The sequence below is a fragment of the Triticum dicoccoides genome, chromosome 5A (genome assembly GCF_002162155.2).
Source record: "Triticum dicoccoides isolate Atlit2015 ecotype Zavitan chromosome 5A, WEW_v2.0, whole genome shotgun sequence".
In the NCBI taxonomy this organism is placed as follows: domain Eukaryota; kingdom Viridiplantae; phylum Streptophyta; class Magnoliopsida; order Poales; family Poaceae; genus Triticum; species Triticum dicoccoides.
This window is the reverse complement of record NC_041388.1, coordinates 636,552,836-636,574,008: the sequence shown is the minus strand read 5'-3', so window position 1 is coordinate 636,574,008 and position 21,173 is coordinate 636,552,836.

Sequence of the window (21,173 nt, the reverse complement as noted above, 5' to 3'; positions counted from 1 at the left end):
AAAAATCACGTTCCCAAAGGTTTCATTCCGTTTGGACTCCGTTTGATATTCCTTTTCTTCGAAACCCTAAAATAGGCAAAAAAAAAACAACAATTCTGAGCTGGGCCTCTGGTTAGTAGGTTAGTCCCAAAAATAATATAAAGTGTATAATAAAGCCCAATAATGTCCAAAACAGAATATAATATAGCATGGAACAATAAAAAATTATAGATACGTTGGAGACATATCAATTGCTGAATCCGGCGTTAACCGCTATGTCGCGTGATCTTTCATTATCATTGCGACTGTTGTGTTTTCTTCGTCGTGGCTTGCCATTGCCGTCTCGGATTTCGGAAGTGCCCGAGTTGCCGACGCTATTGCTTCTACGAGCGAGCCAATTGTCTTCTCCCGCGCAAAAGCGGGTCATTAGAGCGGTAACGGCTGTCATGGATCTAGGTCCTTCTTGACCGAGGTGGCGTGCAAGCCATTCATCCCAGACGTTGTCTTTAAAGGCCGCAAGGGCTTCCGCGTTCGGACAGTCGACGAATTGGTTCTTTTTAACTAAGAACCTAGTCCAGAGCTTCCTGGCTGACTCTCCGGGCTGCTGGACAATGTTACTTAAGTCATTGGCGTCCGGTGGCTGGACATATGTTCCTTGGAAGTTGTCACAAAAGGCGTCCTCCAAATCCTACGAGCTGCCAATAGAATTTTCCGGCAGACTGTTTAACCAGTACCGAGTTGGTCCTTTAAGTTTTAGTGGTAGGTATTTGATGGCATGAAGGTCGTCTCCACGGGCCATGTGGATATGGAGGAGGAAGTCCTCGATCCATACCGTGGGATCCGTTGTTCCATCGTATGATTCGATATTCATGGGTTTAAACCCTTCTAGGAATTCATGCTCCATTACTGCACATGTGAAGAAAAGAGGGTGTGCGGCGCCTCTATGTTGGGCCACACTGCGGCATACCTCTGATAGAGTCCATTTGCGGTTTTCAACCCGGGCGTGGCTAGGTTTGTCACGTCCGAATAGGTGGCCATTGTCGCATGTCGAGGTATGTCCTCGCGATCCGTAGATCGCTCTTGAGTGTCCTGCTTTACTACCCAAGTCCTGTTGAAGGACGTATGTACAACCCTGAGCTGTTTTGTTCTTGCCTTTACCGTGAGGTGGGGCGGTCTGGTGTTTGGCTTGAGTTGCCACTTTACCCGGACCAAGTTGTGGTCGACCTGCCGCATTGTGCGATGATGGTACGGGCTCCAGCGCCTTATTGTCGCCCTGGGGTAGCAATCTATGCTTCGGGTAGCTTTTGGCTGGTCCACTAAGGCCATATTCTTCGGTGGCTAGGACTTCGGTCCATCTATCATTGAGCAGATCTTGGTCAGCTTGAAGCTGCTGCTGCTTCTTTTTCAGGCTCCTTGTAGTGGCTATTAGTTGGCGCTTAAAGTGCTCCTGCTCAAGAGGTTCCTCAGGCACGATGAAATCCTCGATGCTGAGGCTCACCTCATCCCCAGAGAGCGGAAGGTAATTGTCGTCCTCCGAATCTTCATGCGTGGCCTGTTTACCAGGGCTAACCTGCCCATCTTCCCATTCGTCTTGTTCATTAGCTGTATCGACGGGGTCTTCGTTGTCTTCGACACCTTCTGGAGTGTTATCTTCTGCTGTGCCGGTGTTGCTGTCTCTACTGTGGCATGACTTAGAGCGGCGCCGCTGACGCCGGCGTTTGGACTGTATTTCGGAAGGTTTACCCTCAGCTGGATCTTCCTTGTTATCGCCGCTGTTCTCCTTAGGTGCATCCACCATGTATACATCATACAAGGAATTCGCCGTCCAGCGTCCGGTGAACGAAGGGTTCTGGGCCTCTTCTTCTCTAGCATCGTCGTTCATACCGTTGATGTCCTCAAAGTTGTAATCAAGCTCGTCAGTTAAATCCTCGACCGTGGCTATGAAGTGGGTGGCGGGTGGGAAGCAAAATTCTCCACCGCTAGCCCCTAGTTCGAGCCGGATATAGTTCGGATGTGAGTCCTTTGCCAAGGACAGGTTCTTTAATGAGTTTGGCACATCGCCCAAAGGCGAGTGCTGGAAGATATCTATAGCGCTGAATTCGAAGATCGGTGAACGATCAAGTTCGGCGTCCGCGGGCTCACGTGGTTCAGAACTTATGGCCAGAGACGAGTCCGGAGTTTCGGTGACAAGGACGTCGTGAGATGTTAAGTCTATGTGCGGCTCCAACACCGTGGAATTTGTGGCCTCCATGGTGGGGTTGATCCTCCCGTCCTTGGATGGCGCAGCTTGCTCCGGATCTAAGGACAGAGTGGTTACAAGAGCAATCTCCTGGATGCGGCCTGATGCCAGATTTAGGTCATGATCATCGGGGTGGCCAGGAGTGGCTACTGCGGTCTCGAATCCAGCGAAGATCAAGTCCCCATGGATGTCCGCAACGTAGTTCAAGCTTCCCAATCTGACCTGATGGCTAGGGGCATAGCTTTCGATCTGCTCCAAATGGCCAAACGAGTTGGCCCACAGTGCGAAGCCGCCAAACACGATGATCTGTCCAGGAAGGAAAGTCTCTCCTTGGACAGCATCATTATGGACGATTTAAGGGGCCATCAAACCTTTTAGCCACAGCACAGAGGAACTCTCAATGAAAGCACCAATGTCGGTGTCAAAACCGGCGGATCTCGGGTAGGGGGTCCCGAACTATGCGTAAACATGCCAAGTTGATGGTATGCTCCTATAATACCATGGTTGAAACATCTGTTCAGAAACAAAGAGCATGCCAAGTTGATGTGATGGCACAAAGAGGACCATAAGAAAGACGAGAAGTTGAGAGCACCCGCTGACCGGTCGCAGTGGAGAAAAATCGAGAGAAAGTGGGGAGACTTTGCAGGTGATGCAAGGAATGTTTGGTTTGGATTAAGTGCGGATGTCATTAATACTTTTGGGGAGCAGAGTAGCAATCATAGCACCTGGCCCATGACAATATGTATCTATAACCTTCCTCCTTGGCTGTGCATGAAGCGGAAGTTCATTATGATGCCAGTTCTCATCCAAGGCCCTAAGCAACCCGGCAACGACATTGCTGTGTACCTAAGGCCATTAGTTGAAGAACTTTTACAGTTATGGAATGGAAAAGGTGTACATGTGTGGGATGAGCACGACCAGCAGGAATTTAACCTACATGTGTTGCTGTTTGTAACCATCAATGATTGGCCTGCTCTCAGCAACCTTTCAGGACAGACAAGCATGGGATACCATGCATGCACGCACTATTTAGATGACACCGAAAGTATATATTTGGACAAATGCAGGAAGAATGTGTACCTGGGGCATCATCGATTTCTTCCGACCAACCATCAATGTCGAAAGAAGGGCAAGCATTTCAAAGGCGAGGCAGATCACCCGAAGAAGCCTGCCGTCCGTACTGGCGATCACATACTTTCTATGGTCATTGATTTTCAAGTAATCTTTGGAAAGAGTCCTGGCGGACTATCTGTTGCGAATGACACTGAGGGACGCGCACCCATGTGTAAGAAGAAATCAATATTTTTGGGCCTACCCTATTGGAAAGACCTAGAGGTCCGCACTGCAATCAACATGATGCACGTGACGAAGAATCTTTGCATGTACCTGCTAGGCTTCTTGGGCGTGTATGGGAGGACGAAAGATACACCAGAGGCACGAGAGGACCAACAACGTGTGCACAAAAAAGATAGCATGTCTCCAAAGCAGTATGAAGGTCCTGCCAGCTACGCTCTTACCAAAGAAGAGAAGGAAATCTTCTTTGAATGCCTGCTCAGTATGAAGGTCCCGTCTGGCTTCTCGTCGAATATAAAGGGAATAATAAATATGGCAGAGAAAAAGTTCTAGAACCTAAAGTCTCATGAATGCCACATGATTATGACGCAACTGCTTCTGGTTGCATTGAGGGGGCTTTTGCCGAAAAATGTTCGATTAGCCATTGTGAAGCTATGTGCATTCGTCACTGCAATCTCTCAGAAGGTGATCATTCTAGAAATACTACCAAGGTTAAGGAGTGATTTGGTGCAATGTCTTGTTAGTTTCGAGCTGTTGTTCCCACCATCCTTATTCAATATGCACATCCTAGTTCATCTAGTCGACGAGATTGCCATTCTGGTCCCTGTATTTCTACACAATATGTTCCCCTTTGAGAGGTTCATGGGAGTCTTAAAGAAATATGTTTGTAACTATGCTAGGCCAGAAGGAAGCATCTCGACGGGCCATCGAACAGAGGAGGTCACTGGGTTTTGTGTTGACTTCATTCCTGACCTTAAGAAGATTGGCCTCCCTCAATCGCAGTATGAGGGGAGACTGACTAGAAAAGGCACGCTAGGAGCGGACTCAATAATATGTAGCGATGGGCATTCTTGGTCTCAAGCACACTACACACTTCTACAGAATTCTACCTTGGTGACCCCATATGTCAATGAACATTGGTACAGCAACGTGTTGTACAAAGGATTTTTAACCCCTTTCCGCGACGGCATCTGGAACCGTCGCCAAGTGAGTGTGGGCGATAGGGGGGGTCCTTCCCACACGACCCAGAAATCGTCGAGGATAGGCCCTCCTGGGACACCAAATGAGCTCGTGTGCCATCGGGCGAGGCAATGAAACCCAATCATTTCCGTATGTATGAACATCCCACACGGTCAATCCCAAATTAACATTTCCGTAGGTATGTATATCACACACAGTTCTTTGTGTGGAACCGTTTATGCAAGGTGTCCTAACGCAAACAGTTCACTGCCGGAAGTCGTGTGTGATTGTTAGTTGATCGAACACGCCTACTTTCTAGAAACCGTGCGGGTTGTTTGAGTTCATCGCCAACAGTGTTGTCCGAGTAACCGTCTGCAATAGAAAACCCCAATAAGCAGGGTAATTAGCCTATTATTGATAATCCATGTACTAATCAAATTGATATTTCTCATAAAACACACCAGATATTTCATATCTGTATAACGGCAACCATGATTTCATAATCGAATTACATCATATAGCTTCAGCACTCAGTTACGCCATTACACACTAGCACCAAGTTTGACATGCAGCATCAAAAGCCTTTGGAAAGTGGCATCATACACAGTAAATAGAGAGATGAATCTCATCTGGGAAACTGCAGAAGTGGAAGGCAAATATTGAGCCTTCAGTGATGTTGAATGTCCTTGCAACTTTAGGCCAGTGGCTATGGATAATTGCCCGCCCAACCTTCGACCTCTTCAAAAAGACTTCAATATTGTACCATGGGTGTTGAATGAATACCTTCCTCGCCTCTTGACCATGCAGGTGGTTTGAGAGGTAATCATCGGTGAACTTCTTTCAAAAGTACTGAAAACAAAGATATGCATAAATCGCTGTTATAAATTTTGAAATGGCGCAAGGGGTAAAAACAAGGTAAAAAAGTTAGTACCATCCTATAGTTGACTGATGTCTTCTTCATTGTGCAAACAAAGATCTTGCTGTTATTGGTTGCAAGTTTCTTTATCCTAATAATCTTTCTGAGTTTCTTGACTTGACTGATCGATATTCATGGACATCTCATTTCCCCATATGCAAAATGTGTCGAACAGTGGGTCTAAGCCTCTGACAGCAGGACCTACATGTGAAGATCAAATTGTAAGAAACCTAAATATTAGAATGATTCCTGCAACTGCACAATAATGTGCTATTAGCAAAAGGACCATGCTTGAACAAACCTCAATGGTAAACCGCAGTGTCTCCCATTGTTTCCCTGCAACACACATAAGGAAGATCTTGATCAGGTAACTGAGAGTTGCCATACTATCAATAGAATATGTATCGAGTACAGCCAAATTCGATTGGTGTCACATGCATAACAATACAAAATTGTACCCACAGCAAATGAAAATCAAATTGCAAAACTGAACCAGACAGTTAAATGGACAGCAAACTAAATGAACCAAAATAGTTAACTGAGCACGACATTGCAGAATAGACACATGTACTAGAAGATAAGACAGTTAACAAAACAAAGAATGCTTGAGAACAGTACTACGAAATGTAGCAATTGTTGGACCAAAGTGTTAACTGAACATTACATTTCAGAGGACCAAAATGTTAACTGAACATCAGATTACATATTAACATTACACAGGACAAATCACTAGAAGGCACTGGCGGTGGCCTCGAGAAAACAACACGAACTTTATTTTAATGTAGACAACCGCGTGGCGTTGTCGACAGTGGCCACGAAGGCGAGGTGCTCCTCCAAGATCTGGCGATCGGCACACATGGCAGCCATAGCAACCTCATGCGCATGTGCGGCCGCATGCTACCGCACTCCATGTTATACTGCATGCAAAATGGCTGTGGGCGGCGCTTAATTGGAGGAGGGGGACAGTGATTTTGGTGGAAGGTGTCGTGCCGTCGGTCGGGGCATGTGGGACGGGAAAGGAGGAGGATGGTGTGGGTGGGGTGTGGATTACCTCACCATATCGACGAGGCCGTGTAGCAAGAACTAGGGTCAGTGGCGAGGAGGCCATGCAGCAAGAAGAAGGGTCACCGGCGAGGAGGCGGCGATGCAAGAAGAAGGGTCGCCGGCGAGGAGGCTGAGCTTCCAGTAAGCAACAGTGAAGGTTTGAACTGGGACAAGGAGGAACAGTGGAAATGTGGCTTTTGGTGGGAGGGAGGGTCTGGGAGATAGATATTTCCACGGTGGCAAAAAAATTTGCTCGATGCCACGAGAAACTGGCGCGCAAGTGTGGTTCAAGCGGGGGCGGTGGACTGTAGACGACGAAGCTTCCTGCGTAAGCCAAACAAGACGGTGCGCCAAGATATTTTATATCGCATTCCACACGATTCTTTCTAGTAAACTATTTGTGGTATACCTAATTTTTTCATTATGTTTTGAAAGATAAAATGGTGTTACGGAGGGAAAGGATGGTGTTTGAATTGCTAGAACATTTACGTACAGTGAACGTGCAACTAGTACATGAGTGTCGTGTTTAAATTTGGAATTATTCCGGTTTTGTTTGGCATTTTTATGCATTAGTTGAGTTTCTGGGCATTTAATGTGCATAATTTAAATTTGAACTACAAGCACATGCTCTAGTGCACCAAAGTTTGTTGAAAAATCACATGTGTGTCTTTGGGTGAATTTATAGGTCCCATGCAAGAAATGGGAATGAAATTCAAACATGTGGGCATCGTTGCTCTGCCGAAAAGATTGAGAAACCTGGTTTTTTAATTCCTGTAAATCCAAAACACGTCTAAAAATCATGAAACTTGGCATGGTGTCATGACATGGCACCAACATGCTGCGGTAAATTTTTTGGCCGAATTGAGACAATCTTTGGTGTAAGCTTCTTGCAAACAAGAGCTTCCCTCAAGAAGGCTCGTGGTTCCAAAAGGGAATGTGTCACCTCTGTGTGCGAAACGACATATGTACACTGCCTTCTCCCGCCTTAATTTTTTTACACAGGCAGATTAGACCAAATAAAAGTATCGTGCTAAATTTTGGAAGTATTCCAGATTCGTTTGGCCTTTTTATGCATTAATTGAGTTTCTGGACATTTAATGTGCATAATTCAAATTTGAACTACAATCACATACTCCAGTGCACCAAAATTGGTTGAAAAATCACATGTGTGCCTTTGAGTGAATTCATAGGTCCCATGCAAGAAATGGGATTGAAATTCAAACATCTGGGCGTCGTGGCTCGGCCGGAAAGATTGAGAAACTTGATTTTTTAATTCCTATAAATCCAAAACACGCCTGAAAATCATAAAACTTGGCATGGTGTCATGACATGGCACCAACATGGTGCGGTAAATTTTTTGGCCGAAATGGAACAAGCTTTGGTGTAAGCTTTTTGCAAACCGGAGCTTCCTGATAACCCACAAGTATAGGGGATCACAATAGTTTTTGAGGGAAGAGTATTCAACCCAAATTTATTGGTTCGGCACAAGGGGAGCCAAAGAATATTATCAACTATTAACACTTGAGTTGTCAATTCAACCGCACCTGAAAGACTTAATATCTGCAGCAAAGTATTTAGTAGCAAAGTAATATGGACGTAACGGTAATAGTGGCAAAAGTAACAATATTGGTTTTGTAGTGATTGTAACAGTGGCAACGGAAAAGTAACTAAGCAAAGATCAATATGTGAAAAGCTCGTAGGTAATGGATCAGTGATGGATAATTATGTCGGATGCGATTCCTCATGCAACAGTTATAACATAGGGTGACACAGAACTAGCTCCAGTTCATCAATGTAATGTAGGCATGTATCCCGAATATAGTCATACGTGCTTATCGAAAAGAACTTGCATGACATCTTTTGTCCTACCCTCCCGTGGCAGCGGCGTCCTATGGAAACTAAGGGATATTAAGGCCTCCTTTAATAGAGTACCGGACCAAAGCATTAACACTTAGTGAATACATGAACTCCTCAAACTATGGTCATCACCGGGAGTGGTCCCGATTATTGTCACTTCGGGGTTACCGGATCATAACACATAGTAGGTGACTATTGACTTGCAAAATAGGATCAAGAACTCACATATATTCATGAAAACATAATAGGTTTAGATCTGAAATCATGGCACTCGGGTCCTAGTGGCAAGCATTAAGCATAGCAAAGTCATAGCAACGTCAATCTCAGAACATAATGGACACTAGGGAGCAAACCCTAACAAAACTAACTCGATTACACGATAAATCTCATCCAACCCATCACCGTCTAGCAAGCATGCGATGGAATTACTCATGCATGGTGGTGAGCATCATGAAATTGGTGATGGAGGAAGGCTGATGATGACGATGGCGACAGATTCCCCTCTTTGGAGCCCCGAACGGACTCCAGATCAGCCCTACCGAGAGAGATTAGGGCTTGGTGGCGGCTCCGTATCGTAAAACGCGATGAATCCTTCTCTCTGATTTTTTTCTCCCCGAAAGTGAATATATAGAGTTGGAGTTGAGGTCGGTGGAGCCTCAGGGGGCGCACAAGACAGGGGGCGCGCCCCAGGGGGGTGGGCGCCCCCCACCCTCGTGGACAGGGTGTGGGCCCCCTGATGTTGATTCTTTCGCCAATATTTTTTATTTATTCCAAAAATATTCTCCATGAAGTTTCAGGTCATTCCGAGATCTTTTATTTCTGCGCAAAAATAACACCATGGCAATTCTGCTGAAAAACAACGTCAGTCCGTGTTAGTTCCATTCAAATCACACAAGTTAGAGTCCAAAACAAGGTCAAAAGTGTTTGGAAAAGTAGATACGATGGAGACGTATCAACTCCCCCAAGCTTAAACCTTTGCTTGTCCTCAAGCAATTCAGTTGACAAACTGAAAGTGATAAATAAAAACTTTTACAAACTCTGTTTGATCTTGTTGTTGTAAATATGTAAAGCCAACATTCATGTTTTCAGCAAAGATTATGAACTAACCATATTCACAATAACATTTAGGTCTCATGTTTACTCATATCAATGGCATAATCAACTAGCGAGCAATAATAGTAAATCTCGGATCACAAAACTTTCTCAAAACAATCATAATCTGATATAACAAGATGGTATCTCGCTAGCCCTTTCTAAGACCGCAAAAGATAAATGCAGAGCACCTCTGAAGTTCAAGGACTCACTAAACATTGTAATTGATGGTAAAAGAGATCCAGTCATAGACATACTCAAGGTAAACTAATAGTAATGCATGCACATGACAGCGGTGCTCTCCAACTGGTGCTTTTTAATAAGAGGATGATGACTCAACATAAAAGTAAATAGATAGGCCCTTCGCAGATGGAAGCGAGGATTTGTAGAGGTGCCAGAGCTCGATTTTTGAAATAAAGATAAATAATATTTTGAGTGGCATACCTTCATTGTCAACATAACAACCGAGAGATCTCGATATCTTCCATGCTACACACATTATAGGCGGTTCCCAAATAGAATGGTAAAGTTTATACTCCCCCACCACCAACAAACATCAATCCATGGCTTGTCCGAAACAACGGGTGCCTCCAACTAACAGCAATCCTGGGGGAGTTTTGTTTGAAATTATTTTATTTTAAGCATGGGACTAGGCATCCCGGTTACCAGCCATTTTCTCGTGAATGAGGAGCGGAGTCCACTCCTCGTGAGAATAACGCACCTAGCATGGAAGATATAGACAACCCTAGTTGATACATGAGCTATTCGAGCATACAAAGCAGAATTTCATTTGAAGGTTTTGAGTTTGGCACATACAAATTTACTTGGAACGGCAGGTGGATACCGCATACAGGAAGGTATGGTGGACTCATATGGAATAACTTTTGGGGTTTATGGAAGTGGATGCACAAGCTGAAGGAAATATGCCCTAGAGGCAATAATAAAGTTATTATTTATTTCCTTATATCATGATAAATGTTTATTATTCATGCTAGAATTGTATTAACCGGAAACATAATACATGTGTGAATACATAGACAAAAAGAGTGTCACTAGTATGCCTCTACTTGAGTAGCTCGTTAATCAAAGATGGTTATGTTTCCTAACCATGGACAAAGAGTTGTTATTTGATTAACGGGATCACATCATTAGGTGAATGATCTGATTGACATGACCCATTCCATTAGCTTAGCACTCGATCGTTTAGTATGTTGCTATTGCTTTCTTCATGACTTATACATGTTCCTATGACTATGAGATTATGCAACTCCCGTTTGCCGGAGGAACACTTTGTGTGCTACCAAACATCACAACGTAACTGGGTGATTATAAAGGTGCTCTACAGGTGTCTCCAAAGGTACATGTTGGGTTGGCGTATTTCGAGATTAGGATTTGTCACTACGAATGTCGGAGAGGTATCTCTGGGCCCTCTCGGTAATGCACATCACATAAGCCTTGCAAGCATTACAACTAATGAGTTAGTTGCAAGATGGTGTATTACGAAACGAGTAAAGAGACTTGCCGGTAACGAGATTGAACTAGGTATTGAGATACCAACGATCGAATCTCGGGCAAGTAACATACCGATGACAAAGGGAACACTGTATGTTGTTATGCGGTCTGACCGATAAAGATCTTCGTAGAATATGTGGGAGCCAATATGAGCATCCAGGTTCCGCTATTGGGTATTGACCGGAGACGTGTCTCGGTCATGTCTACATTGTTCTCGAACCCGTAGGGTCCGCACGCTTAAGGTTTTGATGACAGTTATATTATGAGTTTATGCATTTTGATGTACCAAAGTTTGTTTGGAGTCCCGGATGTGATCACAGACATGATGAGGAGTCTCGAAATGGTCGAGACATAAAGATTGATATATTGGAAGCCTATATTTGGATATCAGAAGTGTTCCGGGTGAAATCGGGATTTTACCGGAGTACCAGGAGGTTACCGGAACCCCCCGGGAGGTATATGGGCCTTAGTGGGCTTTAGTGGAAGAGAGGAGAGGTGGCCAGGGCTGGGCCGCGCGCCCCTCCTCCCTAGTCCGAATAGGACAAGGAGAGGGGGGCGGCGCCCCCCTTCCTTTTCTCTCTCCTTTTTCCCCTTCCCGAATCCTATTCCAACTAGGGAAGGGGGGGATCCTACTCCCGGTGGGAGTAGGACTCCTCCTGGCGCGCCCTCCTCCTGGCCGGCCGCACCCCCCTTGATCCTTTATATACGGAGGCAGGGGGCACCCCATAGACACAAGTTGATCCACGTGATCATATTCTTAGCCGTGTGCGGTGCCCCCTTCCACCATAATCCTCGATAATATTATAGCGGTGCTTAGGCGAAGCCCTGCGACGGTAGAACATCAAGATCGTCACCACGCCGTTGTGCTGACGGAACTCTTCCCCGACACTTTGCTAGATCAGAGTCCGGGGATCGTCATCGAGCTGAACGTGTGCTAAAACTCGGAGGTGCCGTAGTTTCGGTGCTTGATTGGTCGGGCCGTGAAGACGTACGACTACATCAACCGTGTTGTGCTAACGCTTCCGCTGTCAGTCTACAAGGGTACGTAGATCACACTCTCCCCTCTCGTTGCTATGCATCACCATGATCTTGCGTGTGCGTAGGAATTTTTTTGAAATTACTACGTTCCCCAACAGTGGCATCCGAGCCTAGGTTTTATATGTTGATGTTATATGCATGAGTAGAACACAAGTGAGTTGTGGGCGATATAAGTCATACTGCTTACCCGCATGTCATACTTTGGTTCGGCGGTATTGTTGGACGAAGCAGCCCAGACCGACATTACGCGTACGCTTACGCGAGACCGGTTCTCCCGACGTGCTTTGCACAGAGGTGGCTAGCGGGTGACAGTTTCTCCAACTTTAGTTGAACCAGGTGTGGCTACGCCCGGTCCTTGCGAAGGTTAAAACAACACCAACTTGACAAACTATCATTGTGGTTTTGATGTGTAGGTAAGATTGGTTCTTGCTTAAGCCCGTAGCAGCCACGTAAAACTTGCAACAACAAAGTAGAGGACGTCTAACTTGTTTTTGCAGGGCATGTTGTGATGTGATATGGTCAAGACATGATGCTAAATTTTATTGTATGAGATGATCATGTTTTGTAACCGAGTTATTGGCAACTGGCAGGAGCCATATGGTTGTCGCTTTATTGTATGCAATGCAATCGCGCTGTAATGCTTTACTTTATCACTAAGCGGTAGCGATAGTCGTGGAAGCATAAGATTGGCGAGACGACAACGATGCTATGATGGAGATCAAGGTGTCGTGCCGGTGATGATGGTGATCACGACGGTGCTTCGAAGATGGAGATCACAAGCACAAGATGATGATGGCCATATCATATCACTTATATTGATTGCATGTGATGTTTATCTTTTATGCATCTTATCTTGCTTTGATTGACGGTAGCATTATAAGATGATCTCTCACTAATTATCAAGAAGTGTTCTCCCTGAGTATGCACCGTTGTGAAAGTTCTTCGTGCTGAGACACCACGTGATGATCGGGTGTGATAGGCTCAACGTTCAAATACAACGGGTGCAAAACAGTTGCACACGCGGAATACTCAGGTTATACTTGACGAGCCAAGCATATACAGATATGGCCTCGGAACACGGAGACCGAAAGGTCGAGCGTGAATCATATAGTAGATATGATCAACATAGTGATGTTCACCAATGAAACTAATCCATCTCACGTGATGATCGGACATGGTTTAGTAGATTTGGATCACGTAATCACTTAGAGGATTAGAGGGATGTCTATCTAAGTGGGAGTTCTTTAAGTAATATGATTAATTGAACCTAAATTTATCATGAAACTTAGTACCTGATAGTATCTTGCTTGTTTATGCTTGATTGTAGATAGATGGCCCGTGCTGTTGTTCCGTTGAATTTTAATGCATTCCTTGAGAAAGCAAAATTGAAAGATGATGGTAGAAATTACACGGACTGGGTCCGTAACTTGAGGATTATCCTTATTGCTACACAGAAGAATTACGTCCTGGAAGCACCGCTGGGTGCCAGGCCTGCTGTTGGAGCAACACCAGATGTTATGAATGTCTGGCAGAGCAAGGCTAATGACTACTCGATAGTTCAGTGTGCCATGCTTTACGGCTTAGAATCGGGACTTCAACGACGTTTTGAACGTCATGGAGCATATGAGATGTTCCAGGAGTTGAAGTTAATATTTCAAGCAAATGCCCGGATTGAGAGATATGAAGTCTCCAATAAGTTCTATAGCTGCAAGATGGAGGAGAACAGTTCCGTCGGTGAGCATATACTCAAAATTTCTGGGTATAATAATCACTTGATTCAATTGGGATTTAATCTTCCAGATGATTGCGTTATTGACAGAATTCTCCAATCACTGCCACCAAGCTACAAGAGCTTCGTGATGAACCATAATATGCAAGGGATGAATAAGACTATTCCTGAGCTCTTCGCAATGCTGAAAGCTGCGGAGGTAGAAATCAAGAAGGAGCATCAAGTGTTGATGGTCAACAAGACCACTAGTTTCAAGAAAAAGGGCAAAGGGAAGAAGAAGGGGAACTTCAAAAAGAACAGCAAGCAAGTTGCTACTCAAGAGAAGAAACCCAAACCTGGACCTAAACCTAAAACTGAGTGCTTCTACTGCAAGCAGACTGGTCACTGGAAGCGGAACTGCCCCAAGTATTTGGCGGATAAGAAGGATGGCAAGGTGAACAAAGGTATATGTGATATACATGTTATTGATGTGTACCTTACTAATGCTCGCAGTAGCACCTGGATATTTGATACTGGTTCTGTTGCTAATATTTGCAACTCGAAACAGGGACTATGGATTAAGCGAAGATTGGCTAAGGACGAGGTGACGATGCGCGTGGGAAATGGTTCCAAAGTCGATGTGATCGCAGTCGGCACGCTACCTCTACATCTACCTTCGGGATTAATATTAGACCTAAATAATTGTTATTTGGTGCCAGCATTAAGCATGAACATTATATCTGGATCTTGTTTGATGCAAGATGGTTATTCATTTAAATCAGAGAATAATGGTTGTTCTATTTACATGAGTAATATCTTTTATGGTCATGCACCCTTAAAGAGTGGTCTGTTCTTATTAAATCTCGATAGTAGTGACACACATATTCATAGTGTTGAAACCAAAAGATGCAGAGTTGATAATGATAGTGCAACTTATTTGTGGCACTGCCGTTTGGGTCATATCGGTATAAAGCGCATGAAGAAACTCCATACTGATGGGCTTTTGGAACCACTTGATTATGAATCACTTGGTACTTGCGAACCGTGCCTTATGGGTAAGATGACAAAAACACCGTTCTCCGGTACTATGGAGAGAGCAACAGATTTGTTGGAAATCATACATACAAATGTATGTGGTCCAATGAATGTTGTGGCTCGTGGCGGATATCGTTATTTTCTCACCTTCACAGATGACTTAAGCAGATGTGGGTATATCTACTTAATGAAACACAAGTCTGAAACATTTGAAAAGTTCAAAGAATTTCAGAGTGAAGTTGAAAATCATCGTAACAAGAAAATAAAATTCCTACGATCTGATCGTGGAGGAGAATATTTGAGTTACGAGTTTGGTGTACATTTGAAAAAATGTGGAATAGTTTCGCAACTCACGCCACCCGGAACACCACAGCGTAATGGTGTGTCCGAACATCGTAATCGTACTTTACTAGATATGGTGCGATCTATGATGTCTCTTACTGATTTACCGCTATCGTTTTGGGGATACACTCTAGAGACGGCCGCATTCACGTTAAATAGGGCACCATCAAAATCCGTTGAGACGACGCCTTATGAACTGTGGTTTGGCAAGAAACCAAATTTGTCGTTTCTGAAAGTTTGGGGCTGCGATGCTTATGTGAAAAAGCTTCAACCTGATAAGCTCGAACCCAAATCGGAGAAATGTGTCTTCATAGGATATCCAAAGGAAACTATTGGATACACCTTCTATCACAGATCCGAAGGCAAGACTTTTGTTGCTAAATTCAGAAACTTTCTGGAGAAGGAGTTTCTCTCGAAAGAAGTGAGTGGGAGGAAAGTAGAACTTGATGAGGTAACTGTACCTACTCCCTTATTGGAAAGTAGTACATCACAGAAACCTGTTTCTGTGACACCTACACCAGTTAGTGAGGAAGCTAATGATGATGATCATGAAACTTCAGAACAAGATACTACTGAACCTCGTAGATCAACCAGAGTGAGATCCGCACCAGAGTGGTACGGTAATCCTGTTCTGGAAGTCATGCTACTAGATCATGATGAACCTACGAACTATGAAGAAGCAATGGTGAGCCCAGATTCCGCAAAATGGCTTGAAGCCATGAAATCTGAGATGGGATCCATGTATGAGAACAAAGTATGGACTTTGGTTGACTTGCCCAATGATCGGCAAGCAATTGAGAATAAATGGATCTTCAAGAAGAAGACTGACGATGACGGTAATATTACTGTCTACAAAGCTCGACTTGTCGCAAAAGGTTTTCAGCAAGTTCAAGGGATTGACTACGATGAGACCTTCTCACCCGTAGCGATGCTTAAGTCTGTCCGAATCATGTTAGCAATTGCCGCATTTTATGATTATGAAATTTGGCAGATGGATGTCAAAACTGCATTCCTGAATGGATTTCTGGAAGAAGAGTTGTATATGATGCAACTAGAAGGTTTTATCGATCCAAAGGGAGCTAACAAAGTGTGCAAGCTCCAGCGATCCATTTATGGACTGGTGCAAGCCTCTCGGAGTTGGAATAAACGCTTTGATAGTGTGATTAAAGCATTTGGTTTTATATAGACTTTTGGAGAAGCCTGTATTTACAAGAAAGTGAGTGGGAGCTCTATAGCATTTCTGATATTATATGTGGATGACATATTACTTATTGGAAATGATATAGAATTTCTGCATAGCATAAAGGGATACTTGAATAAGAGTTTTTCAATGAAAGACTTCGGTGAAGCTGCTTACATATTAGGCATTAAGATCTATAGAGATAGATCAAGACGCTTAATTGGACTTTCACAAATCACATACCTTGACAAAGTTTTGAAGAAGTTCAAAATGGATCAAGCAAAGAAAGGGTTCTTGCCTGTGTTACAAGGTGTGAAGTTGAGTAAGACTCAATGCCCGACCACTGCAGAAGATAGAGAGAAAATGAAAGATGTTCCCTATGCTTCAGCCATAGGCTCTATCATGTATGCAATGCTGTGTACCAGACCTGATGTGTTCCTTGCTATAAGTCTAGCAGGGAGGTACCAAAGTGATCCAGGAGTGGATCACTGGACAGCGGTCAAGAACATCCTGAAATACCTGAAAAGGACTAAGGATATGTTTCTCGTTTATGGAGGTGACAAAGAGCTCATCGTAAATGGTTACGTTGATGCAAGCTTTGACACTGATCCGAACGATTCTAAATCGCAAACCGGATACGTGTTTACATTAAACGGTGGAGCTATCAGTTGGTGCAGTTCTAAACAAAGCGTTGTGGCGGGATCTACGTGTGAAGCGGAATACATAGTTGCTTCGGAAGCAGAAAATGAAGGAGTCTGGATGAAGGAGTTCATATCCGATCTAGGTGTCATACCTAGTGCATCGGGTCCAATGAAAATCTATTGTGACAACACTGGTGCAATTGCCTTGGCAAAGGAATCCAGATTTCACAAGAGAACCAAGCACATCAAGAGACGCTTCAATTCCATCTGGGATCTAGTCCAGGTGGGAGACATAGAGATTTGCAAGATACATACGGATCTGAATGTAGCAGGCCCGTTGACTAAGCCTCTTCCACGAGCAAAACATGATCAACACCAAGGCTCCATGGGTGTTAGAATCATTACTGTGTAATCTAGATTATTGACTCTAGTGCAAGTGGGAGACTAAAGGAAATATGCCCTAGAGGCAATAATAAAGTTATTATTTATTTCCTTATATCATGATAAATGTTTATTATTCATGCTAGAATTTTATTAACTGGCAACATAATACATGTGTGAATACATAGACAAAAAGAGTGTCACTAGTATGCCTCTACTTGACTAGCTCATTAATCAAAGATGGTTATGTTTCCTAACCATGGACAAAGAGTTGTTATTTGATTAACGGGATCACATCATTAGGTGAATGATCTGATTGACATGACCCATTCCATTAGCTTAGCACTCGATCGTTTAGTATGTTGCTATTGCTTCCTTCATGACTTATACATGTTCCTATGACTATGAGATTATGCAACTCCTGTTTGCCGGAGGAACACTCTGTGTGCTACCAAGCGTCACAACGTAACTGGGTGATTATAAAGGTGCTCTACAGGTGTCTCCAAAGGTACATGTTGGGTTGGCGTATTTCGAGATTAGGATTTGTCACTACGAATGTCGGAGAGGTATCTCTGGGCCCTCTCGGTAATGCACATCACATAAGCCTTGCAAGCATTACAACTAATGAGTTAGTTGCAAGATGATGTATTACGAAATGAGTAAAGAGACTTGCCGATAACGAGATTGAACTAGGTATTGAGATACCAACGATCGAATCTCGGGCAAGTAACATACCGATGACAAAGGGAACAATGTATGTTGTTATGCGGTCTGACCGAGAAAGATCTTCGTAGAATATGTGGGAGCCAATATGAGCATCCAGGTTCCGCTATTGGTTATTGACCGGAGACGTGTCTCGGTCATGTCTACATTGTTCTCGAACCCGTAGGGTCCGCACGCTTAAGGTTTTGATGACAGTTATATTATGAGTTTATGCATTTTGATGTACCGAAGTTTGTTCGGAGTCCCGGATGTGATCACGGACATGACGAGGAGTCTCGAAATGGTCGAGACATAAAGATTGATATATTGGAAGCCTATATTTGGATATCGAAAGTGTTCAGGGTGAAATCGGGATTTTACCGGAGTACCGGGAGGTTACCGGAACCCCCCGGGAGGTATATGGGCCTTAGTGGGCTTTAGTGGAAGAGAGGAGAGGTGGCCAGGGCTGGGCCGCACGCCCCTGCCCCCTAGTCCAAATAGGACAAGGAGAGGGGGGCGGCGCCCCCTTCCTTTTCTCTCTCCTTTTTTCCCCTTCCCGAATCCTATTCCAACTAGGAAAGGAGGGGAGTCCTACTCCCGGTGGGAGTAGGACTCCTCCTGGCGCGCCCTCCTCCTGGCCGGCCGCACCCCCCCTTGATCCTTTAAATACGGAGGCAGGGGGCACCCCATAGACACAAGTTGATCCACGTGATCATATTCTTAGCCGTGTGCGGTACCCCCTTCCACCATAATCCTCGATAATATTGTAGCGGTGCTTAGGCGAAGCCCTGCGACGGTAGAACATGCAGATCGTCACCACGCCGTTGTGCTAACGGAGCTCTTCCCTGACACTTTGCTGGATCGGAGTCCGGGGATCGTCATCGAGCTGAACGTGTGCTAAAACTCGGAGGTGCCGTAGTTTCGGTGCTTGATCGGTCGGGCCGTGAAGACGTACGACTACATCAACCACGTTGTGCTAACGCTTCCGCTGTCGGTCTACAAGGGTACGTAGATCACACTCTCCCCTCTCGTTGCTATGCATCACCATGATCTTGCGTGTGCGTAGGAAATGTTTTGAAATTACTATGTTCCCCAACACAAGCAGTATTCCCGCTTAGTACAAGTGAAGGCTAGAAACAGACTGGGAAGCGACCAGCTAGAGAACGACAACAGTCATGAACATGCATTAAAATTAATCAACATTGAGTGCAAGCATGAGTAGGATATAATTCACCATGAACATAAATATCTGGGATGCTATGTTGATTTTTTTTCATCTACATGCGTGAACATGTGCCAAGTCAAGCCACTCGAATCGTTCAAAGGAGGATACCACTCTATCATACCACATCATAGCCATTTTAATAGCATTTTGGCATGCAAGGTAAACCATTATAAACTCCTAGCTAATTAATCATGACATGAGGAACTATAATCTCTAATTGTCATTGCAAACATGTTTCATTCATAATAGGCTGAATCAGGAACGACGAACGAATCATATTTACAAAAACAAGATAGGCCGAGTTCATGCCAGCTTCTCACATCTCAATCAGTCCATCATATATCGTCATTATTGTCTGTCACTTGCACAACCGAACGGTGTGGATAATAATAATAGTGCACATGCATTGGACTAAGCTAGAATATGCAAGCATTTAATACACACGAGAAGACAAGGTAATATGGGCTGTTAGTTAGATCAACAATAATGCATATGAGAGCCACTCAACATTTTCATCATGGTCTTCTCCCCTTGACCCCCAAAGAAAAGAAATAGAACTAAAACTATTTACACGGGAAAGCTCCCAACAAGCAGAAGAAAAATGAGAAATATTTTTGGGTTTTCTTTTAATTATTACTAATATAGGCATGGAAAGTAAACTAGCTAAAAGCTACAACTATTTTTTTTGTTTTTCTTAAGGTTTTTCAAACACACAAGAAGAATGCTGGAAAAGAAAATAAACTAGCATGGATAGTACAATGAAAAAGTATGAGCACCGACAACTAAAATGAGCATGTGAACATGAATGTAATGTCGGTGAGAAATACGTACCCCCCAAGCTTAGGCGTTTGGCCTAAGTTGATCTATGGCCACTGATGGCCTGGTGGATATCCAAAGTTGTAGCTAGGGTTGTACTGAGATGCAGCAACTACTACCTGATGAGCTCCCTCCGTCATCCTCTTGTACTCATTCGCCTCCTCACTGGTTATAACATATCTCCTTTTTGCCTGAAAGTCAAAGAAAGTAGGAGCAACATGGACGGTGTGACGTCTATCAAAGATTAGTCGGTACTGGAGGAATTGATCGTTCCTCCCAACAAACTGGTGTCAAACCATAGCATCATAATCTAGATAAGCAGGAGGAAACTCAATATCATTTCTGTGGATGGGTATATTAAGATAATTAGCTACACGAGTTGCATAAATTCCACCAAACAAATCTCCACTTATACTATTGTGATGCAACCTTCGTGCAACAATGGCCCCCAAATTATATTGTTTATCACCTAATACCGCACTCTTGAGGACACTAAGATCTGGAATGCACATGTGACAAGCCTCATCTTGACTGTTAATGCATCTACCAATGAAGAGAGCAAAATAATGTATGGAAGGGAAATGAATGCTCCCTATGGTAGCTTGTGTGATTTCCCTAGATTCCCCCACGGTAATACTAGAAAGAAAGTCTTTATATTTAGATTTGCGAGATTCACTAACATTGCCCCACTGCGGGAGTTTATAAGCAATATTAAAATCTTCTAGGTCCATGGTATATGATTTATCATAAAGATCAAATAAAACAGTGTGAGAATTGCGCGAGGATGTAAATTTAAACCTTCTCACAAAGGAATCAGTTAGATAGCTGTATTGCCAGCACTTATCTGACACCAAGCCATCAAGATCAGCGTTACGCACATACGTGTCAAATTCATCCTTGATGCCTACCTAGACCATAAACTCCTCTGACGACCACTCACAAGGCCGCACTTGAGCTTCCCTTGGTGGTTCGTCGTCCTGCTCACGTATCGTGAGCCTTGATCCTTGCTTCCTTGAGGAACGACCTTGGGACATTTTCCTAAACATTTTTCTTCCTCTGAAAATTTTCTGAAATTTTTAGTGACTCAAAATAAAAGTGAATCAAACTCAACAATATTGACAACAACTACTCCTACAAGTGCCTAGAGGCCATATCATGCATTAAAACTACTTTTGACCACATAAATTTGACATGCAAGCTCAAGAACAGGGTC